This window comes from Cyanistes caeruleus, chromosome 4 (genome assembly GCF_971803275.1).
Source record: "Cyanistes caeruleus chromosome 4, bCyaCae1.hap1.1, whole genome shotgun sequence".
NCBI lineage: Eukaryota > Metazoa > Chordata > Aves > Passeriformes > Paridae > Cyanistes > Cyanistes caeruleus.
Window position 1 is genome coordinate 47,984,029 of NC_141704.1, and position 25,158 is coordinate 48,009,186.

A 25,158-nucleotide genomic window follows, 5' to 3' on the forward strand; every position below is an offset into this window, starting at 1 on the left:
GGAATAGAGCAGGAGCTATGCCTGACATGCTTAATGGTGGAAAACAGTATTTAATTTTAAAATTACAATGATGTCAAAAATACAGCACTTTGTAATTGAGGCTTCCCTAAATTTCAACAAGCCACATCAGCATTTTGTTCTGAGCTTTTTTCTCATGACTGGAATTGTTCCTGGTGGAATGCTGTGAGTTCTGTGTGCTGCAAGAAGCCAAAAGAGAGAACAACTTGGGACTTTGTGCAAAGAACTCCACCCTTCATTCTTGGGCCCATTGCAGGCTGTTATTTATGCTCTCTGTGTCCTCTCTGTGCTTCTCTGAGTGCGAAATTGTCACCAGACCTGATGCTCAGTGCAAATAAACCATATTTCTCCATAAAAGATGTGTATAGGGACCAGGACAGGCTCAATGAACACTGCCTGAATGGGGAGCATGGGAATATTTTGTTTTCTCAGCCTACCAGCAAATGCAGCCAGGTTTTGTGTGAGATCATAATTGACTGTTGGACACAGATTAAGAGGAAAATAGCTCCTTTAAAAAAAGGGGACATCAGGACTGAAGAGTCGGGAGGGACATCCTAGGCAAAATGCACCCAAGTGACCCTTAGGCAATGCAAGTTATACACATCTCTGACCTGAGGAGCTGGAGATTAGCCTATAGAGATGGTCAACTTAAGTTTAGCCAATAAATAATGGCAATGATGAATAATTTTTTTGTTATTAACTCCATAAAAAATGTCTTTTCTGTCTGCAGACCAGCATGCTGGCACATCTTAGGCAACCATGGCATTTACCTCTAGCAGCCAAAGGGAGCGAGCTGGGTTTTCTTGTCCTTGTCTTTACCCCAAACCATTTCACACTTTCTCAAACACATCTGCCCAGAGCTGCTGAGGGTAAGCAAGAGGCCATCACTCACACAGGGCAGCCTGAAGAAGCACACATTGGCCCAGGTTTGGGTAACATCTATAGTGAATGCAAACATCTGCAAATTGCCTGTGGGCTAGGCAGCCCAAGTTATGGGGACAAACCCACATTTTGCACATGAACAGGATGAACTGGACATGAGTCTGAGCACCCAAGGCACTCAGGCTGCTCTTCTCAGGGTCATCCCAGTGCCGCAGTAGCACAGGGCAGGGGGCTGAGAAGTCAGAGTTTGCAGAATATGCAGCATTTTATTCGAGATTTCTTCCCCTGGCTGGCTGTGTTTAGTGTGCACAGAGGATACTGTGTTCAGGCAAATTTTGGGGATTGTATGTGCTAAAGAACAGCTGGAAAATTTATAGTAACTGGACATAGTGGCTCTCAAAAGAAAACATATCTCTCCTCTGAGTATGTGCTATGGATTTCTGTAAATGAAAAAGCAACAGCTGAACTGAAGACCACCCAGTCTCCTACAACCAGCACTGAAGAAAACTGCATCCCACAGAGCCCATCTCCACTCTGGTACCCACACTGGTTTTAAGGTACTCTTTTATGTTTTGGACTGTTCAGGCTTGGGCTGTTGGATGTGCAGCCCTTATCCAAACTTTGTAGTGCTCTCAAAAAGGATGGCACACAGAAAACCTTACACATATTTAGAGAATGACTTGGAGTGATTTTTATGGGGTTTCCAGTTCTTAAAAATATTTTGTAGAGGGTTGCTATAAATTATTTGGGGGGATTTATTCAGACAACTTCCAGTGAGATTTATTCTTTAAAAAGGGCAGACCAAAAAATTTCCTGCAAAATCATTATTTTTTGAAGATAAACTGGAACTTTATTTAAATGAAATCTTCCAAAAAATACATATTTTCTTTGAACATTGCTGTTTTTTCCTTGAAAGAGTGATGCTAGAAAGCCCCCAAATTTTCAGCAGTTTTTAGTGAGAAAGAGTTGTTACCAGCTGCTAAAAAACCAAATAGCTTTTTAACACTTCGAATGGAGTTTTTCATCAAAAGGCAATGTTTCCTATAGAAAATTCTAATTAAAATGTTCATTTTTTGTCAGACCCGTCTGCAGAAACTCTCTCTTTCCTGTATGTCGCAATCTCTATATTCCCCAGCTGGGAGAGTGTGTTAGAAAACCCCAGCCAGCACTTTGCAGAGAACTAGCCTTTGCACAGGATTATTCAAGGTGAAGCCTGGCACAGACCTGACAGTTTGTGGTTTTCTTGTGAGTTAGCAGCCTCACAAAATGACACCTGCGACTTCAACAATCTGCCTCAGCTCCTTGAAGGTGTTTCTGCTAAATGGAGTTCTCAGCAGAATTATCCTACCCCTCTGGTCAACTCCAAGCCAAGGACTTCGGACTTCAATTATCAGGCATCTCTGCTTGTGCCATCTCTGCTTCAATCACTTAATAAAATTAAGAATAATCAATTATTCTGTGTATAGAACAACCACATAAACAAACTGCAAATATATAGAGCACCACTTCCTTTCATTTCTTTATTATAGGTTATTGCAATTTGCATGCATTTTTGTCTCAAAAATTAATTTGATATTGCTGTCATATGTTGCTGATATTTAACAACAATTCATCCATTGCCAGCTAGCTGTGTCCAGCTCAGCAGACTTCCAAATTGCTACCATAAATTAACTGGATGATAGAATGTATTTTACAGCTTACAAGGTGAAGGTATTTCCCTAGGCATTTGTTGGCATGAGTCAAGTTTCCCATGGAAAAGCACAGTATATAGGAAATAATGAATAAATAAGGATTCAATTAATATTGAATTTTTAAAAATGCCACTGCTAATGTTAATAACAAACAGTATCACTAAGGTCTGGTAGGATCAAAAGGAGACCTGCCTCCTGGAAACACTCCCAACCCCAGGACTGTTACAGAGTTAATAGTCTATAATAGAATCTATTCATGCTCCTAGATTAGTCTGTCAAAGACAATTAATCAAAATACAATAAGCTTTTCTTCCCAAAATAGAAACGTGTACACAGTTAATGCGACAGTTGTATCACTGAAATTTCACAGGAGTTTTCTTCATGTATTTTGCTGAAGTTACAGGTCGAGTCCTGGGACATAAAACCTGGAGAGGCAAATTTATGAAGTGTGAAAGGCCACTCGAAGGAAAAAGCCAGAAATCCACTTTTATATGAACTTATTTAAAACCATATACATCCATTCAGTCAGTAAAAATACCAATACTTACAGAGGTTGCATTTATTTATACACTTTTTGTCCTTTGGAATGTGTTTGACAAATGCAATAACCATGCAGGGCTGTATTCTGCTGTCATTCAAACATGTATAATCTCATTACTGATTACAATCAAGCATCTCTGAATAGAAGGAAAGGGTTTTTTTCACTGGAATCTATTTTTGGTACAAAAGTATTACATCATAATCTGTAGCTGGTTTTGCTGTTGCTTCCTTTCTTATGCAAAGTGAATTTATAGGCACTTTTTATGAAAAGGTACCACAATGGCATCAACTTTTTTGCAAGAAATAATAGAGATAAATATTTCTTTCGGTTCTGACTCAGAGACAGTATCACCCCATTGGTAGTTAACTTACACAAATTGGATAAATAGAGTTTTACCTCACCCTCTCTTAAAAGATCAGGTGAATATGAATCACTTATTTGGTCACATTTACTCCTGATAATGCTTGATTCATTGAACTGGAAAAGACCCCAGAGGCAGCACTCAGGCTGTGGGATGGTGCAGCATGGTTGTGCTTCCTTTCCTGGCACTGAGTTTGCAGTTCCATCCTCCTCAGGGTCCCTGGCACGATGGCAGTGCCAGATGTGTGGCTTGGAGCTGGAAGCAAATGGAAGCCAGAGGCAGATCCATTTCCCAGCACTGCCTCCTCCACCTTGTGTTGCTGTCAAACCATGATCTTCTGCAGGGGACACCTTGAAAGCCTGAACCTTACTTCTTGATTTCGTAGTGAAAATGAATGTTTAAATGTCAGGAACAGCTTTGGACTGAAAATCATAGATGCTGGCTCTCTGTGGCAGAGAAGTTGGACTATGAACATAAATGGGCCATGTGCCAGTTTCTGCACTGACGCACATGCAAATAAATTATATGACAGGAGCATGCTTTTGCAGATGATTTTGCGTTCAGTTATAGTCCCAGAAGTTCATGTTCATTGTCTGAGGATTTTGGGACATAAAGAGAGGACAATAATGACAGTTTGATCCTGCCAGATTTTTAAGTATGCCTTCTCCTTTTCAAAGGTGCTGCCTTTCCACAGGCTTAACATTTTTTTGGTGCTGGTTCTTTGATGACAGGAAGTCTTACTGCCTCTGAATACCTGCCACTGCCATGCAAAGCTATTTGCCATGCAGTTAAATCTCCCCTCTGCCTTTTCTTACCCATCAGGGAAGCACAAGGGAGAGACTTGGAGTTAGTACAAAATTGTAGCTGAGGCATTTGTTTCTTATTATGTTCGCCCTTCCCAGGAACACAAGTGGCAGCTTGCCATGAATTAGGTCTGCTCAATAATTCAGCCCCCAAGTAATCAGAAGACAGCAGTCAGAGCTATGATGGATAATGGTCTGCTGTCACATGTCAGTGCTGGTTCTCCCCAGTACCATCAGTCACGGCATTCCACTTACCTGCCTACCTGCACTGACAAGCTTGCATTAAACTGATGGTTAATTTCCCATCAGCAGATCCTCCATGGCCTGGGTTCTGCAGAGATGTGTCATTTGGCTCTTCTTGGGCAAGAGCTGACCTAAGACAATATAGGAGTGTTGGGTCAAACTTTCTCAGTTGCAGAAAACGCAACTTCCTTGTAAATGTAAACCGAGAACTTGGCTAAAGCTTAACAAAGCTCTGCTCTTTTGATAATAGATAAAGCTGTTGTATTCTCTGAAAATATCACTGTGTTTGTAAGTGTCAGATTTGATCTCCAGTGGTCTTCAAAATCTGTATCATCCCGGCCACAGCACTTCCTAAGTCAGGATTCCCACTCTGGGAAAAGAGACTTGTCAGATCATGAAACTACAAGTAACTTAAGAATTAAGTTTAAGATTTACATCTGGCTTAAGAATTATACAAATTATATGAAGAATTATATATGTTTTTGGTATCTTGAACCTCCTGCTTGCTTTCTCATTTTATTCTTTTGGAAGAGAGAATACAACCGAAAAAGTTAATGAGGGGAGATGTACAGTCATCTGTACCCTCAAACTCTTTTAAAAATGAGGATGGTGATGGGATGACTTGGAGTTCTAAGGGCACTGGGCTCTGGTGACTGGAAGTTCAATACCCAGCTCCCATCCATGGCACTTTCTTCCCAGAATCAGGAAGATCCCCTTGAGTTTGCTTGCTATAGTTTTTTGGAAATGTCTAAAGCTGACCTCTGTCAAGAAGTTACCACTGCCACTCTGAGTCACTCTGTTTCAAGAACCTATATTGATGTTCTCTGTGGTAATTTCTTCAGTGCATGCTTTTATCTTAATCTCTCATAGACTTTATGGAATGGGAGTTCAACAGGGGTCCTTAAGAAGACTCATACATTTGGCTGGTAGTTGAACTAATTGGAAATATGAATTCTATTTTGCAAAATATTTTGAGATGTTAACAGCTATTTTAATCACACTGATGATCAAAAGGCTGTTGAAATTTTTCAGAAAAAATATCAGGGAAAAGAGAGAAAGTGTTTCTTAAGGCAGTGTTGAATTTACTCACCTGGTGAAGGCAATCAGACTCAGGTGATGCTCAGTCTTGTGCATTAAAATTATCAGTCTGATTATCAGTCTCTTTCTTCATCTAATCAGAAATATAACTCTGAACTCCAAGATGTTGCTAACAAAAGTTAGTAAAACTACTGTTATATTTCCTTGAATAGTTTCAATGGTTTCAATGAAACAGCATTTCTTGATGCAAAACATTTAATTGAAAAGTTCCCATCCAGCTCTTTTGTTTACATCCTCTTCAAGCACTACAGGCTTCTGGGCAGTCAGTTGGATAAAAGCAATGCTAGCAATCATTTTATTTTGTCTTTGATTTTATTCAAGTTACAAAAAACAATTACATATGACAGTAATTTTGTATTTTATATATTTGGTCTCATTCTGATCAACAAGCTATAACTTGGTTATTTAAATCAGCAGGTTTTTTTTTAAACTTGCTTCGTCTGGACTGTTAGTAAGCAAAACATCTATTTTGCTTTCTTTTTTCTGCATTTTAAATCAATAAAAACAAAACCAAACAGAAAATACTCTGAGAAGCACGGTGATGAAATAAAATAGAAGAAGGTGCTGTTAATGCAGGGTGTTTGTGTGAGACAGTGGGGGAGGCATTCCTGTTGCTCCATGTAGAGGGTACAAGTGCCAGGTGCCGTGGCTGACACGGGTGCAACATCTGCACATTTTGGCGTGGCACAGGCGCTGCCTGGCTCAGCAGTGCAGAGGGAGGAGTGACACTGCCCCACAGCTTCACTCTTCCCAGTGCTCACCTCCTGCACTGGCACCGTGGGCCACTGCTACCAGTGTGGGTTGTGGGTGCTGAGACTTCCTCACTTCAGCCATCTGCAGGGACTGAGCTTGCTGGCTCTGCTGGCTCATGAGCCACAGTCCACTTACTGCCTGAGAAACTACAGGAGGTGCTGGCAGCACATCCTTGGAAACATGTTTACATGTGGCTTTTAGTGAGATTGTCAGGAAGAAAAGAGGTATCATGGTGAGGCTGCATGGTGGTTGGCAAAAACCTGGAGATTGGATGGCTCTCCTTTGATCCATCGCTTTCATAAATGTATTAAAAAGATGGTAGCTTGACTCAAACTGACCAATCCCATTCATGCTTACACATTCCCTGGTGCTGGAATTTTACCTAGCATTTAGCTGAGATCTTTCAGGAATGCAATTATCCAGCAGCTTCCTTACTCCAAGTTGGCTATTTCCTTATATTCTTGACCTTTTATTTTTCTTCTAAAATATTATGACTTCAACACCTTTTTCCTAATATTTCGTAGAATTAAACAGTGCAACTAAGTAGAGTGAGAGGAGAGCCCAAGAATTATACCTTTCTTCTGACCAGCCCTGAGCAGATCCTCCTACTGTGGTTTCTTCTTTGTCTTGGGAAATTCCCCTTTGGGGGATTGCTGGGTGTAGACATTTTCAGAAAATGCTGTCAGCACAACTCCTGCAGGAGGAAGGGAGGGGACCGGGGGAGTGTGGCAGGGGCCCAAGCATTTTTGGTAAAACAGTCAAAGCACAGAGTTGCAGTATCAGCAGTGAGACTGTCAACTACTGGAAAAACATTTCCATTTCCTACCAAAGGTCACAACACTTAATAGCATCATTGATAAGAACTCCACTAAAGACCAAATCAGCCCAGTATGCAAGGCTAGTCAGGGGTGATCTACAACAAACCTCACTCACCTGGACCAGCAGAAAGGTCCAGAAATCCGTGGGCAAGATTCTTGAATAGAACAAAAGAGGAAGAACTTCCCTGCTGAGCAGAAAGGATGCAGGGACAAAGATGCTGAGCTTCAGGCTGAGTGTTGTGCTGTGGGGATGGCTCTCCCACCACACACCACTACGGGGAGGTGCAGCAAAGCCTTTTTGTAAAGACTGGCTGTGTTACCTGCCACACAGCTGCCTTATGTAAGGTTCAGCTCAGAACTGGAGTACCTACACTGAAGTGTTTGAACAGAGATGTCAACACCTGATCTCAAAGGGCGATTCAGTTGCCTCCACGGAGACTTCTCATGTTGCTTGAGATGCTACAGGAAATCTGAGACACCTACAAGGAGGTGGCAGACTCAACACAGGACCTCCCAGTACAGCACATCGAGGCCTGAAATAACATCCTGAAGTATCCAGTTTGGCACCCAGCATTGTCAGCAACAGGGCCCTGTCCAAGGTTACTTAACTCCCCAATACAGTCAAGGGATTCTAGGAAATAATTTCGTTTGCCAAGAACTAGACTGCTAATGTCATGGCCAGGCTGACTGTACTGATAAATCTCCATTACAGGGACCATAAGTACCCAGTTCACATGAAGATGACTAAATGTAAATATTCTAGTCTGCCAGTCCTCAATCAAGAAAAAAAAAGAAAAAAATACAAAACCCGAGCATGTCTAAAGCACACCTTAAGCTATGGTCCACAGCAGCAAGGCCAAAAATGTCCTGAAGTTAACTATGGTTGCTGTAGACTCCTTTGTGCCTCACAGGCAGGTTGTTACCAGTGTATTGAAAAGTCAAATCAAAGGCTAATCAAGGGAAATTAACTCTCTGCAAACAATAGACTTGGGCTGGTCTTCTTGAATGTGCTGAACTAGTCTTTTCAGTATGCCCCAAGCACTCCATGAGGAGTTTGATAAAAGAGATTCTTTTTGAGTGGCTGTAGACCTCCTCCAGCAGGACCAGGTTCCAGTGAGCCATCTGAGTGTGTCACAAAGGGGCTCTGTGCTGCTCCTAATCCACTTCTTGTGCTGATTGAAGAAAGCACCTGATGGTCTGGGACCTATGCATACCTTGTTGGCTGAAGCACATCTCGCTCCAGAAGTGTTTGTGCACACCAACCCTATACTAAGGTGTTTTGTGAAGGACTACTCCCTCCTCTTAGCCTAGGATTTCTGGACATGATGACTTCCTTCCACCTTAGGAACTAGATTGTATCCTTCTGCTACCCTCATTTTTTCTCACCTACTTTTCATCTTTTCTCCTCTAATGCTTGCCCAGGAGCTGCAGCCTGAAGCAGCACAGTGTTTTTAAAACAAGTCTCTATTTTGGAAGTAGAAGAGAGGATGGAGTACAAGCTGTTCCAGGAACCATAGGCTTGGTTTGAGTCTGCAATGGCAAAAAGCTAGTGCCCTGTGAAGTAATTAAAGGGTATTTTAAGGAAACTCTTCTTGGCAGAACTGTAAGCTGATTTATGAAGGCAGGTGTCAAGTGACTGTGAAGCTGTTGGAGCCATGGCAAAACACATTTTATTGTTGCTTTTGTGTACTTGTATCTTTTTCTAAAATCCCCAAACCAGTCTAAACAGAAGGACTGTGCTAATAGGGAGTTTAAAGGGATTTGAGGGAGTTCAGGATTTCTGTGTAATTCCAAGGCACGACAAGCCAGAAAACTTGCCGGTTTTATATACTGACTCTGAGAGCCAGCATAAAGTTCAGCAAACAGTGAATATGCTCAGCAAAGGAGATGAAAAATCCATTGTTAAGCAGTTGCTGCACCTGCTGCAGTGACATCTTTTCCATATAATGCTCTTACGTTGGCTGGACCCGTGATTTATGCACATGAAGGGGGTCATGGTGCTTCTTTCTAAATGTTTGCATGGGGTGATGGAGGTTTCTGTGATTCAGGCAGTGACAAGTGATCATGTTATGTTTCCAAAAGATGTCTGAGCTCCCTTTGCCAAGGTGAAAGCAGTTCTGCAAGAAGCAGGGCAGCACAGCAACCAGGCTTAACGTCAGCAATGCCACCTTATTTATTTGTCCTATGTGGAGGTTGTTTACAACATTTTATGCTACTATAACACACATGCTTTCCTATAGGGGCTCTGCATGTGCTGGGCACAAATATGATGATTTTGCCACAGATCCTGCCACATTCCATGGATTTGTTTTTTGCAGCCACATCTGTGCCCTTCTCCAGCCAAGTCAGATATGTGAGCCACTTGCAGACAAGTAAAGCTGCTGTTAGTGCACATTGGGGCTGTTCCCTGTGGGGCTGTGTCATGGCAAGGGGGGCATCCAGTCCTGTGCTGGCAGGCAGAGATGCTCTGGCTGGGCTTATACCCAGCCACGATGCATAACCTTGGGTGAAAATGAATCTGGTCACATGTGCCATCTCTCCTTTACAGATCCCTCCCAGTCTGGAATTCCCTGTGAACCAGCACGAGAAAATCAAATCCAAGGTGTGTTTTGAGAGTGGGGAGCCCTTGCAGGGGAGCTGTGTAGGCAGCTGACAGTGCCTTTGTTCTGCACAAGTGGAGTGCAGAGAGGTCTGCAGGGAAACACTGCCCAGTGCAGGCTTAGGGGGCCAAGTTCAGCCTGCCTGCTGGTTTAGGGGGAATGAAGTGAGGGGATGTGGGCTGAGGTGAGCTGACTTGCTGTAGGAGGACATTTCTGGCCTTGCTGCCATCCTGCTGTGCAGTTACAGTTCTACCCACCACTGTGTTGGGAGGTAAAACTGGCTACCCGTGGCTTTGCAGGAGTATTTCTTAAAGAGGGCAGTTGCTCCTGCCTTAGCAAAGCTCATCCTACCTTTCCACTGGTTATCAGCTATATCAGCTGCTGGACTACTTGCAAAACAATAAAGCTCTGCTTTTTCCTCAGCCCTAGCATAAGCTTTTCCTGCAACCTCTCCCTGCCCTACAAACCATCAGACACTCCTGCATTTTTTCATCAGGTCTGTGGCCTGCTTTTTAGATACGTAAGTTCAGCATCACTGGCATGAACTTTCAGAAATAAACTAAGCAGGTGTTTGGTTTATGACAATCTCAGCTGCAAAATTTTTGGCCCTGTGGCAGTGGAATGATTTCAGTCCTGAAATCCTCACTATGTTCTGATTGCAACATTAAATGTGCTTTTTCTTCTTTATGCAATGAAGTCTTTTTCAAAGGAATGACTCCATAATAAATAATAAATATATAAATTTAAATATTGCGTGCATGCCTGAAAACCATAGCACAGAGCACTGAGAGGAAATATTCTGGGTTGGAAAATCTTTTGCTGCACGAGTCAGCTATCCAGATAATGGATCCTTACAAGTATGTAGGACAAATAGCTCTATGAACCATCTGGGACTCACTCAGCAGTGGGAAAAAGACTGTTAGGCTTGCAAGATCAGCACGCAAGAGTGATTGCTGATCAGCCACTGCTGCTTTTCAGAGAAAATAAAGGCTTTAGCATTTAAGCTATTAATAGTTTTTACCTAGTCCAAGTGTTGCAAGATGCTTTCATTCCCCCAGACCACAAATTCAAAATTTGTTAGATACTTTTCTAGATTGCAGTTTCATAATAGACTTAATTTTTATTCACTTGTTCCTATGTGTTGTTCATGTGCCAGCATTAAGTTCTGTGCAGTGCCTGGCTGAGACACATCTGGTTGAAAACTAACCAGGTATAAAACACAGCAAAACTCCTTTTCAGATCATGATTTACTGACTCAACTCATCCCACAGCTAAAGCAACACTGCTACAGGAACAAAAGGGCACAAAGGGCTGGAATCAGGTTTTTTGGTGTCAGCATCCACTAAGGCCATTTTATGCTGATTGTGGGAGCTTAATCTAGTTGAGCTGAATGCTTTTCTTCAATTTCATATTACAGTGGAATGAAAGAATAGTTAAAAAAAACCAGCTATGATTTTAATCAATTACCAATGTAATTGGTATTTACCAATTTGCCAATTACCAATGTAATTTAGCTATTTCAGCCTAAATCTAGTTTAGGATTGCTTCTAACAGGAATAAATGCCTATTACTTGCAGAGAAAAAAAACCAAAGATGACAAAGAGCAATAAAATAGTTAATGATTTCATAATCAGGCAGGTGAGAGTTTGTACATTGCCCCCATAAGGCTGCAATTTTCAATTATGTACTGATAAAATTAACAATGGATAACTAAATGGCTAACTAGATGTCTAAAGGCACAGCTCCCTGCAGAGCCTCTTGTGTCCCATGCTAATTTGGCTCAATCTGAGAAGCAGACCAAAGGCATTGATGTTTGGAAACACTTAATAGAACTCAGCTCTGGTAAACTGGGACTAGAATTCAACTCCAAATAAAGGAACCTGCTTGTGGATGTATGAGCACTGTGTGTCCAGGCTGTCTTCCCAGCTAGCAGAGATGGATGGTTAGGTTGCAGGAAGGAGCTGTCATCTGGAACACACACGGTGCAGTGACCTCCCAGTGGGGCCAGTGGATTTTCAGGATCTGTGCCCTCTGCCATGTGGGGACTGGGGTTTATACAGCAGAACTAGAAACCTCTGCTCATACATCTAAATCCTTCCACCAGCACAAAGTCAGCCTGGTTCAGCTGGCTGCCCACCAGAAGCAGGTTCAGCCGTCTGTACACAAGTACCTAGTGCTATTCAAGGCACTTTCTAGCACCCAGAGCACTGCATGAGGCTGGCAGATGTGACAAAGGACTTCTAGGAAACCTCTCTACCCCTGGGGTAGCAATGTGAGGGTAGGTGAGATTTCACATGGCACTGAATGCCTGTTTTGAGGCAGTAAAGGCAACCCCCAGAACCGGCTTTCACTCCATTCCCAAGCTGTGATGAGATCACTCTCATGCTAGACTGGGTTTTGGCATTGCAGCTTGAATTCAAGGGCTTCTGGCAATGCTCCTGTGGTGTGAGGTGCTTCTTGATGCCAGCCAGGGCATCACAATCAATTTGTTAGGAAATGGGGATGTTAAAGACATGGTAATGATCAGCATATAAATTAGTTGCTGTTTCTTCAGGGTTCAAAATACCAGGCCTTGCTAGGCTCTGATTCTGCTGTCCTGCACACTAATGTAATGCCTGGACTTGAGTGGGGTCATTAGACTGAATAATGAGGTTCAATGAGAGATGTCACAGAATTTGCCTCCTAGCAGCCTTCTGGCTGGGAGTGCTTGAGCCAAACCACCCTCTTCCTGCAGAGGTCAGCATCTGTCCCCAGTGACACACAGATTTATCTTGAATGATGGTCCTCCCAAAAATATTTCAACAGCTGGAAAAGCTGACCATCTGGCCATGAAAACTGTCCTTCTGGAAGCAGTGAAGGTGGACCAAAGTAATATGAGTGCTCTGCTCTCTTTAATGAGTTGTGCTTTCCAAATGATTGAGCCTGTTACTTGCCATCTTCATTTTATATTGAGGTGGTTCCCACTAAGGCTTACTTACGTAAGGCACTGAAACAGAGAGAAAATCTTCCTGATGTCAAATTTACAAAAGCAAATGAACAGCACTAATGCAGTGGTGAAAATGCTGTGCAGTGTGTGCCATGCAGTGTAATCCACTGTGCTCTGAACTGCTCTCTCTGAGGCATGACACAAAAACTCAGGTCACCTTTGGCAGGAGATGTAATTAGAAGTCCATGGTATTGAAAAAAAGGAGAGGGGATACTTAGCAGAAATACACTTTTTGAAAGGAAGGCTAATGATTAGCCCACAAATTATTCAAAGCATGTGTAAGTCAACCATGAACCAAAAAGATAAGTGAAAGCACCGAGGAGAGAAACTGGCTGAGCAGAACTGATCAGCACATGGGAGTAAGATGTGCTTACAAGCCTAGGAAACCTCTATCAAAGCAAAGCCCAACACTATAGAAATTTGGTTAGCACAGTCTTTTGATGCTTTCTGCCAATTGCAAAGTGCCTTAAAGACCAATCACAAGATATTCACTTCACCTTAATAGAAAAGAGAAATGGTTTTCAGACCCTCTCTTCATGGAGTTGAAGCAGAAGGAAAGGGAAAGCACGATCCTGGTGCACAACACTGGAACAGGGAGAGTAACCAGGAGATCCTGGGCAGGGATCCTGAGTGTAGGAACGTGATATCCGAGCATCCCCCACCCACTCAGCAGTAAGGCCACGAGGGAACACTTACACAGCAGCCTCATGTGGCAGCAGAGGAACTCCAGGATCTGTAACCACCCCACTGGCTGCAGTGAAAGCAGCCCCAGTTACTGTGAGCCACAGTGACAAAGGCCATTTATTTGAGTGTATCATTATTTACACGATGTGAGAGGCTCCAGCCAAGATAAGGGGACTGGGCTGCCACAGTGTCAACCACAGTGTGAGCTTTATCTTGCCTTTCTTCATTGACTTTTAATTTAGGTGTTTTTTTAGGCAGTAGCAGAATTAACATTGACTCCAATACTGAACTTCAATCCCGAAAAATTCACTTCTCCTTTTTTTAATTTCTCATTCAACACACAAACATTCCTTTCTTCCAAAATTAGAGACTTTAGAATCCAGAGCCTTTTTTTCCCTGTGAAATTGTTTTACATATTAGTTTGTTTTTTGTTGTTTTTTTTTTTTTTTGCTGCACTAGCCCTGGTCTGTAGAAGATATGCATGCACAGTTTGATCAACAGGGTCCAGACAGATTATTTTATTCTGGGGAAAGCTCAGTATACCAGGTAGCTAAAATTACCTTCATATCAAATGTTCTAGGAATCAGAACTAAACTGATTTGAGTTTATAAACAGACTTTTCCCAACTGCTCCACTTTGATGGCTGCAGACTGACCTCTGCCTTGCACTTGTTCTTGTAGTGTTGAAGCTAATGGGTAAAACAATACATTGCACAGGATGCTATGAATCCAGGTTTCTGAATTCTCTCACCATACTCAGACACTGTCACTGTCAGATTTACTGAACCATAAGGAACAGGGACACAGGTGTCAGCCCAGGTACTCTTTGATGGAAAACAGTGCTGGAGCAATGCTGGGGAATACAAAGACTTGGCTGTGGTGCTTTGTTTTAGTACAGCCTGGCACACACTCAGTCTTGATCATGCCCACCTGGACCTTCATTAAAAGCCTTAATTTGGTTTTCATATTTTTCTGCATTTGAAATTCCTATTTTTCCTTTGGTGCTGGAAGTAAGATGCAAGCCAGTACCAATGGCACCTGACCAGTCAAGAGAAGCACAGAGCCACTGAAACACAGGCAGGACAGCCTGAAATGCCTCCCCCAGGCTGTGCTTCCTCACAGTCTGGGGAGGGAGAGGATTATCCTGCCACCAGGATGTCTCGTCCTGCCACCAGCTCCAGTAAGCTCAGCAGTAAAGCTGAGATGCTCTTGGTAAGAATTGAATTGTTCTTAGTTGGGAATGATTGTTTCTCTGGTGGAGCATGAAAGGAAAGAAGAGGGATTTATGTCTGATATTACCTTGGACTGATACAGTTTATCTCCAGAACCGGCTCAATGCTTCTTGCTACTGCTCACTATTTGTGCTGTGTGAGGAGCTGCATAGTAACTCTGTGCTTTCCCTGCTGTGACTGGGTAACAAACATTTATTGGAAGAGAATAACAAATGGTGAATCATTTCATTTCAGGCATGAATTCTTAGATGAATGATCATTCATGCCAAAATTAGTAATGCTCACAAGGGCAAAGCAAATGTGCAGGGATTGTCCAAATAGTTTCCAGTAAGAAATATAATGAATTGGAATAGTTAAACTTTGCACTTTTATTGGTTTAAAATTTATATTAGGTAATATTTTTAATGTCATGCAACATTATTACCCTGAAATGATTTATGTACTAAGTGATATATATTTCCTTCCTTCTTACAAAAGAGATTTATGGTTTGTATAGCAACAGCAGTACTATTCCAGGTATTAAAATGTGAGACTCAGCCCACACATGCTTTTGATTTGGAATTCATAAATAGCCTTTATAGTATCTAGAATAGCAAGATTACATTGTTTTAAAATCATCAGCACATTTTATCAGGCAGGACAGTCTGGTAGTTCCTGGAGTCAATTCTTTGCTCCAGGCTGGCTCTGTTATGCACACTCCCATTATTTTTGGTGGAGTGTCAGCTAAAGAATACCATGCAGTATGTCCCAGGACCACATGAGGGTCATCACAGCACTAAAGTGGTTAAGTATTCATTTATAGCCTCCTTAGAACATAAGTATTCCCACACCAGACATATAACATTTTTAGCAGGATACTGTATTCCTCTCCACAGATTATTCTCTTTGCTTTTAAATACCTTAGCCTGCATTTTCAGACAGGATCAAATTATCCTGTAAAACTGTAAGGATGTGAATACACTTACATCCACCTCTTTGAACAGCCACAGAAATATACATTCACAATTTTTTTTTTTCTTGTGTAAGTGGGGTGATATTTGCAAATAAGAGCCTAATAAGCATTGAGTGAGATATCTCTCTCCTTGCTGCAGAGGGACCCAAGGCAGGTGTTGCTGCTGTGTCAGGTACCTCAGCCAACTGCCTGAAGATACCAGGAGTTTAGTCTTCAAATTGCATAAAAACAGCTTACACACAGAGTGCTGTGAATCTGGATTCCTGCAGAACAAGCACTTAGCTGGAACACCTTTGTAGGTTGCTGTGGAGACAGAAGAGCTAGCTGTGGTTTTTATTAATCAGGAATTTTCCTCCTAGATGTTTGACCCCTATGGAATACAGCATGTTCATCCAGAGGGTATACAATTGCTGGGGGAAAATTCCTTGGCACGCACTGCCATTTAAAGATAAAAAGGCAGGCCTGGATTTGGAAATGTGTATGTGTGTAGATCATCCTGCTGGAGCACCATGGAACCAAAGCTGTAGCATGTGCAACCCAATTCCTCTTGGCAATGGGCCTGACAGATTTTTGTAGCTTGAGAAGACCATACATTCAGATATGATATTTTAAGAGTCAGTCTTTCCTAAGAACTGTGCTGACACTAACCTCTTGCCTACAGACAACTTACCCAATCTTGTAGCTGAATTTAGACCAGTGGCTTGCTCACTCTGACATACTTGTCTCTATATTAACACTAGGAACTTGCCTGCATTAAAATATGCCTGCTTCTGTGTGGCAGCCCATTTAATTAAAGTGATCCACTAAAGATACGTTACCAAGGAAGATCTGGCCAAAGTGTATATGAGAGAGGCAGACCTCTTTGCTTCAGCTGAACTTTTCAACCTCTGCTATGATCTGGTAGAGCTATCTCTTCCTTAGAGCATCTTTAAATCCCAAATTTTCCAGATGAAATCCAGCAGAAGTTCTTTGGCCTCAGGTTCCAGGCATCAGTTATGAAGAGTTCTTTGCAAACCCTTGTGCAGCTTGACCAAAACCTTTTACTTGTGTGGTCCTGCCTGCAGTTACAGACCTCTTCACTCCTTTGGGCAAAGGGTGGTACAGTTCCCAGGTCATGTATGGCTGGAAAGGATGGATGAACCAGGAGGTTCAACTCTGCACCAAGCTTCTCTGCAGAGGAAATATTGATGGCCTAGGCCAAATGGATTAAAATCTGTGGCTGAGAGGGAGAAAAGGATGGTAAAAGTAAAAGCAGTAGTGCAAAAATTGTGGTTACTTTAGCTAAAGGTATGTTTTATGTGACACTGATGGTACCTTTTGTCTGGATTAGACACTGTGTAAAGAATGGGATTACAGCCTAGATAAAACTGAAACATCCCAGCTTGAATGTCAAGCCTGCAAAAAGGAGAAATTTGGGTGACTCACTTGGGGAAAAACATCAAGGCCATGTTCTTGTGGCAAACCCTCTTCTGGTCTTCTTGCATGGTGTCTCTAAATCACTTAATGTCTTCATCTGTCCATTTTATGCTTGTTTGACTGGACACAGTGAAGAGCAGACAGGCAGAAGATAAATTGTCAATGCTGAACAAGACACCTCTTCTTCTGGTGCCCAGTTTCCTCAGATAACTCTGCTGAATCATTTGCTCAGGATGTTTTCAAAGCAACATAGACTACTCAAAATATATCAGACCTCACCAGCCCTTTTGCCCTTCGTATCTCTGCAAAGCTTTCACATGTTACTCATTTGATTTTTCTGCTTTCAGGTTCAGTGTAATTAATAATCACGAGGAATATACAAATGGGTTCACAATGGTCAACAAGTTAATTAAAGGCTACATTTCACTTTACTGTGCTACTGTATTAAGAACTTCCTGTTAAGATGCAGAACACACAACATCTCCTGTGTCATCTAAGGTAGAATAGAGAGCTTAAACTGAGAAAAATCCATCTGACTTTGGCAGAGTGTACACTCACAATGGTATTGTTACGGCAGTGATGCCTACAAATTTTCATGAAAGCCTTATTTCCAAGTTGCCTCTCCACCTGGAAAAGCTCCTTGAGAGATAAGCATCCTACAGTTTAGGATTTTGTTAATTTACTTTTGAAGCTGTAAAGTATTCAGGCACTTCCTTTTCCCCCAAAAAAATATGAGTAACATGTCTTCTTCTTGAGTTTAATTTTGAGCACAAAAAAGGATGTCACTGTTAAAAGTTCTCAGATGAAATCGAAGAAGGAAGTTCATCAAGGTCACAATAAACTCAACAAGACTGGCTGAAGCTGCTGGTGACAGAGAGGTGATGACAGGGGAGGCTGTACTCCTCTCCTGTTGCTGGCATGCTTCCTTACGTCGCTCCAACTGGTCACTGCTGGAGTCAGTGGTGCAGTTGTGGGGAGCTTTGTTTTATGCTGACATGCTTTCCCCATGGGTTTTAGTCAGTGTGAAGGCAGAGCAAGAAGGAGGTAGGCAGAAAAACTGGAGTGATGAGGAGAAAATGCTCCCAAGAAGAGTTCTGTGTTTCTGCACAGGCAGAACTGGTGCTTGTGACCTGCAGACATGAGGCAGGACAAACAAGCTGCCATCCCAAGACCACATACAAATGAGCCTATGGCCCTTATTCCCTTGCAGATTTTTGAGGCTTTTTACAATACACCTAATAACTACCAAGGAGGAGTGAGAATTATATGACAGAGGAAATTACACCAGATGAAGAAAACATGCCTGAATTAGAGGCCTTTTGATTAAATCTGGGGTTTACTCAATATGTTTTTTTAAATTATCTGGTCATGAGAACTCAGCCTGTTTCAAACCATCAAATGTGAGTTTCTTATAATTTTATATCAATACTTGAATGTTTCTTCACTGGCACACAAAATCACTAATTTATTAGTTGCTTCACAGAAACTGAAAACATGTTTTGATAAAAGATGACTTCATCTTTCATTTTTCTGGCGCTCATACTTGTCCTTAAAGCATTTGATACCTTGCAAATTATGTCAGCTTGTTGATATTTTTGTCATTTCTTCCATATAATAAAAAGGATTGCTACATAATTTGCTTTTCACGCCTGTTTCCTAGAGCCTCCTTCCCAGATGGGTTGAAGAGCATGAAGTTTGACCCAGCATCACTTCAAACCTTTCCTGAAATGACCTGTTCTGTGGAGTGTTCTGAACTCAACTTCATGACCAACTTTGTTTCTTCTTTTCCATTTATTATATTACTTTGGTCTGACTGATGTTGTTTATGTTTACATTTTCACAGGGTTTAGTGCACAAAACATAGCGCCCCGAACGCATTGTAAATCTGTAAGTTGTGTTTTTCCCTTCTACTTCTCTGTTGAAGGCGTATAAACAAGCATTCACTTGCACATGCATATCCAAGGCCAAAACAATATCATCCTTAATTATGGCTCTAAGTGAAACAAACTTCTCAAAGCTGGCCACTGTATTTTTTTTTTCTAATCAACAGCTTAATTTTGAAGAAGAGGGATCACATTTCAAACTTTGCCTTGTAAAGCTGACTCAATAAAATTTTTATAAGCTGTAGGTTTCTTAAGAGAACAGACTCTAAAGATGGGTGTGAATTGCATTTTTGTTTTTGCTTGGTCTGTTTTTTCTGCCAAGTGCAGGTGTTCAGCATTCACTTTCTACTTTGCTTTTATCTGCATTTTGTGCTCATTATCAAAATACTCCTTAGAGTCTTCCCAATTTTCTTTAAAGCCCCATCCCTTGGGTGTACCTGCCAAGCCCTCCTCAATCTCTAAATTAGCTGTTTATATTAGTGTTCAGCTTGAAATGCAAGTAAATAAGTTCTGGGCACTGCTCGTACTTGGCATTGGAAAAGGCCCATAGGGCAAGCACACACTGGAAACCTCCCAGCTGCCACAAGCTGGGCTTTGCACAGGAGCAGCTCCAGCAAGCTGGGGGTGTCCTGGGAAGAGAGGCCAGCAGCTTCCTTGGTGGCAGTGCCACCTCTGTGCACCGGTGGCCGATGGGCTGCAAGGATGGCAGCAAGGGTGTGCCAAGAGCCGTTTGTGCCTCCTGCTGCTCAGCCCAAGGGCTCATAAACAGCGTGCGGAGGTGCAGAGCCCCCAGCCATGTGGCACAAGCAGGATGCTCCCTGCAAGGCTCCCCTCTGCCCTGTGGACATCCCCACTGCCAGGGAAAAGTGCCTTTGTAGCCCTTAGTGATGAGCTGTGCAGCCAGGGTCACGCATGGGCACACCTCAGAAAGCCAGAACTCGGTGTCACAGGAGCCCTGGGACATTACCTCTGCGTTTACTCTGCCTTGGAGTAACTGTGGATAATTTGCAATGGAACAGAAAGTCTTAAAAATTGTCTCTTCAATGTAAAGAGTGTCTCAGAAAAACTTGAAATTATATCAAATTGAAGTACTCCTTCTGAAAAGCACACACACACGCATATATATATATGCCTTTTAACCTTCTAATGAAATTTTTATGTGTTTAATAACTTGGAGATGGTTTATTAATGTGCAAGACTTAAAAAAAATCATTATGTTTAATTCCTGGTTAGTTCTGAGTGGAATAATTTATTTTATTTTCTATATTAAATGTTTCATGCATATTATAGCTGAAGAACATTTTAAAGAAAAAATGCAAATAAGCCATTCTTATTTTGTTAGTCAAATTTTCATAGAATTTTCATGTTGTCTCTATATATTGGAAAACACTATGCTATGTAAAGCAGGTTGTTTTATTCCATGTAAAACAGCAGCTGATTATAATAATTTTTAAATAACTGAAGTCAGCAGTAAATTATTCAGATATTTAGCCTTAGTTATTACATTATAATAGAATATTGAATAATGCAGTAATAATTCTGATATCAATAAATAATATAGAAATAGCAATACAAAGTCTTACATTTGGCTGGAATATGAGAAGCCAGAACAACATACAAATAGCTTGAACTTAAATTTCTTTTTTTTTTTCGTTAAATATATTTTGTCATTTAAAAACCAAATGCTTTCATGGAATATCTTTTAAGATTGGTATGATTTTGTGAATGAAACAATAAACAATGTTTTTGTCAAAAGGGCTTTTTCCCAGAGAGCAGCAATATTGGCAGAAGCAGTCAGGTTTCCCCTGAGGTGCCATGGGGGGCTGGAGCACCACCAGGCTCAGTGGTGGTCCTGGCCAGTGGATGCTGCCAAGGAGCAGTCCCATTACTGATCACACTCCATTACAACCCAAACGTGCCTCACAGTGCACAGAAATGCCCCCTGAGGCAGGACCTTTTGTAAAGATGGTTACAGGCAATGGGTGGACAGTCCAGAACCTGTCAGAATACCATACATTTGGGGAGAGAAGTGGAAGGGTGAACAGCTGTTTGTGGGTTTCAACTACAATAAAAGTAAGATGTAATACAGAGGTATTAAAAGCTGACATAGATCAGTCATCTCAGGCAAAACTGAGTCATTTCCCAGTGTGTGCATGAAAGTCAAGGAATTTATTTCAGATGGGCATGTTTCCACCTGTGCAGAGTGTCTGCTACTGGCACTGCACCACCACACACCACGGTGCCCAGTGAGCCATTGTGGGCTTGCACTGGCCAGGCAGGCGCCCACCATGGAGCCTGTGAACCACATGAGGACCTACTTAACACTCATCAGAAAAGGTGCAAGGAGTGTTGTACCCAGAGCCCAAGAGGTCAGGTTTGTAAGACCATGCTCCCTGGCTGCAGTGGTGTGGCTGAGACGGCCGTGCTTGTGCTCCTCCCTGTTGAAAGCCCTAACATTTGCCAGACTTTAGACAGCTCCCATGGCAAACACTGACAGTGTGCTTTGGCTCCAGCCCTGCTGGCACACTCAGAGCCCTCCTTCCAAAACAGACCCTAGAGGTGGCAGGCAGAAGCTGGAGATAGCCACAGGTTATTTTTAATATAAGGATCAGATCAGTCTGAGTTCTGGCAACGTGAGGTGAACTGAGAGCCTCCTCCTCCCATCTTTGGCCTTGCGTGAACCGCAGCTCAGCAAAGACAAACCCCAGGAACATGACTGACAGGGTGCCCCAGTGACTGATACTTACAGATGCACATTCCTTCCCAGTATGAACAGCTTTTAAAGTGGTTTTGCCAGCTGTGAGAACGCAGGCACTGAGAGCGCTGGGTTAGAGAACTCTACTGAGCAGCACAATATCAGCACAGGATTTATTTCACATTTCTGTCTCTAATACACCCACACTGTACATTGTTAGTACTCCTTTCCACTGACACTTGTGCTTATGAGTAGCTAAAAGCTCTTCCTAACTTCTACCATTCTAAAATTATTAGAATTCTAATTTTCTTCCTAACTTCTACCATTCTAAAATTATTAAAATTAAAATTATTCATTAATAATTCAGTTCACTGAAAAAAAATATGTATATTGTTCTTATCTCTTATTTCTTGAAATTACAGAACCATAGAGATATTCTGGACTTATTATATTTCTAACTTGGTAGACACAGAAAGTGAAGAATATAGGTCTCATTTCTATTGCAGAACCTTTTCTAATTCTGAAGAACTGTGAAATAACATCCTGGCAATATCATGTCTCTTCCAAAAGTACATGTCCAGCAAGAGAGACATTTAACTTAAAGTCACCACTCATTTACTCTGCAGCATCCATAGTACAAAAGTAGCATAAGAGAAGATGTGATATATGGTTCTCACCTCGATGAGCTGTGCAATGGTTATCCCTGACAAGTGGAAAGCTTGTTCTCAGCCTATATGAACATTGTTTGGACAGCTCTCCTCCTGGACATCCTCCCAGACATCTCTCCCAGAGGTGCCGACCCAGCAGCCAGGAGCAGGGCATCAGCATCTGCAGCTCTCCTGCCTGCCCTGGCCCCTACCTCCCAACATCACTGGGAGAAGGGGGCGGCAGAAAGAGCCACGATAATTGGACCCTCAGAAATAAGACCATTTTGAAAGCACTGATAGCTGATAGTGATCAGGAGAAGAACATATATTTAGCAGTCCACTCAAGGCAGCCAATATTTCCAGTCTCATGGACATTTGTAGCCAGGCTGTAATTTTCTTTTCTATTGCAGTCAGTGGTGAAGGAAAATACAAAACACAAATATTCCTCTGCAAGTGATGTGCTCAGTTCTCATTGGAATGAGAAGAATAATGTTCAGCCTGTGCCTATTCATGACTGCAGTGGTCTAATTAACCCCAGTGATTAACTGGGTTTTTTTTGATGCCTAGGCTGCTCTTCTTTGCTGCAGTCATCCAGCATAACATGTAAAAATTTTAAGGTCTGCTTAGAAATTCTCTCTTTTTTCTACATTCAAAAGAGGAAGGATGCTTTCTGACACTTTGCCAAGCAAAAGAGTTTTCAGAGACTTTCATCTGCAGCACTGGAAATGCCAGACCTCTCCATTTCCCTCCCAGCTGCATTAACTGTCCATTTCTTCTCAATTAGGGAGAAGGAATCAGTTGGCATTGTCTGTTCCCTGTGCAATGGACTGAGAAATATCACATTATTTTTTCTGTACCAGCTGAATGAGGCTGGAAAGATTCATTTCTTCTCAGCCTGCTTTGACAATGTAATTTGTTACATGGCATTTAATTCTACAAGCTAGAATTAAGCTAGGAAAGTGCAGGGTATCAGAAACTGTTTGCAAGGGAGTTCAGTGCCCGAGAAGGACTGGGTGCCCTGGAGCCCTGTGAGGTGTGTGCTGGCCCTGTGCACAGCACCAGGGGGTGGGTGAACCAGCAAGCCTGTGACAGCAGGGTGTGAACTCGTTTTGAGGGGACATGCCTTACTCCCATATGATAAATTTATGGGTCTTTCTGTGGTTGTTGCCACTTGTAGCACCAGTTAACAGAGATTTGAGTGGTGCAGACACGCACATACCAAGTGTGCACTGAATTCAGTGACAGCCTACACCTCCATTAGTCCAAAGCAATCCATCAATGGGAGAAGCAATACATAAAGGTCTGAAGACCTGGCTGATGTTTCAGGCCTTGCCCTCAGGCAGGGTCATTTCATACTTTCAGCTTGTCTCTATCTTCTGCATCCATTGTAATAGGTATGGGGCAGGATTATCCCTAGGAAGGGTCTGTACAGCAGCTGGAATACTCTCTCCTCTCCTCAATATGTTGTACAAGTGTTTGTCCTTCCACCAAGAATAATGAAAGCAGTGCTTTATATATTTTAGGGGCAGCAGGGGAGAAAACTTAGTCAATTTTTTATCTCTGACTTTACTTGCCCTATCTATTTTTATGGTATAGAATTGATTCCAGAAAAGTCAAGTTCATGACAGGGAGCTGCCCTTTACATAACCTTACTTTAATCATTTCCTAATTCCTTCATGTTTTACTGGAATATATTGAACAAACCTGTTTTATCTGTTGTTCTTTCTCTATACTTGGATTGCCTTATTGCTAATGCAGTTGGAGTTAATCCATGCTAAATGCTTTGGGCCAAATTTTGTGTGGATTTACATGGCAAAACACAAGTCACTTTCAAATGGTGCAGGATACACTTCACTGTTGCTCTTTCAATCGGCTCAATTTAGGCAATATTACTGGGGGTACTCAAAGAGATTGACTGTAGTTCCTAGGATCAGACAGCTCAAGCAAGCACTGAACACTGCTTTACAATTTCCTTTGTTTTTTTCCATGCAAAATATATCCTCTTACTGAAAAGAAGAACCTTTCAGTCTGGTTGTTCAGTCCTGGATGTCCAGTGCCAGACACTGGTACATCACCTGCCCATCCCTGAATGGCCCAATCAATTCACCTCTGCATAAAACATTGCTGACACAGGCTCATCTGACTTTGCACTTCTTATAGAATTGCTTCCTACTTTTCCAGACCATTTCTCCCATTTGTCATGCTCATACTCAAGTCCAAGGCTTGCCTTTAATTTGCTTGTAGCTCTTCTTGGCCCTGCACCAGCTACCTATTTGTATCCTTCACCTTTTTACAGCCTCTCAAACACTGCAGAAAATATTAATGTGCCCTGAACCATGGACAGACCTCTGGGCCCTCATGTGATCTGCTTTTCTGGCTTGGCATGAAATCTTGGCCAATTATTTCTTGAGAATGGATTTTCAAAAATTCCAGCAGCAATCTTCCAGTTTCTCCAAGAACATGTTATTATAGTCTGCTTTAAGCCACACCAGGGGAAATACAGGGTCAAGTCCCCTTATGCTATCAGACATCTTTTGCTTTTATCCTTTTCCTTTAATACTGTCTGGGAAAAAATACACTCACTTGGGTTATTTAATTCTTAAGAAATGTAAATTCATTGTGCCTTCTTTGTGCTTATTGGTAGTTTGTTTCTCCTTTTGCTCTAGAAGGTAAATCTAGGCTGGTAGATTTACCATTTGTGCAGATTTTCTTTTCTCTTTAAGTGTATAGAATAATTTTTCTGCTTTCCAGTTTCAGCAAGCAATTCTGTCCACCACAACTTTTCAATGATAACATTTATTCCCCTGAAACCACCCTGCGCTTTACCGTGTCAAGTTTGAAAGAAAGTGGTGTGAG

At 41.9% G+C, this 25,158-nt stretch overlaps 1 long non-coding RNA gene across 1 annotated transcript in view; it reads right to left on the reverse strand.

Moving 5' to 3' along the window:
* Positions 1-1,727: 1,727 nt before the first annotated feature.
* LOC147653622 (uncharacterized) overlaps positions 1,728-25,158 on the reverse strand; it is a 28,160-nt gene continuing 4,729 nt past the window's right edge. The window contains exons 2-3 of the long non-coding RNA XR_015285966.1: positions 4,552-4,670; positions 1,728-3,016 (exon numbers count right to left, since the gene is read on the reverse strand). This is a non-coding gene — a long non-coding RNA (uncharacterized LOC147653622). The remainder of the gene's footprint in view (positions 3,017-4,551; positions 4,671-25,158) is intronic.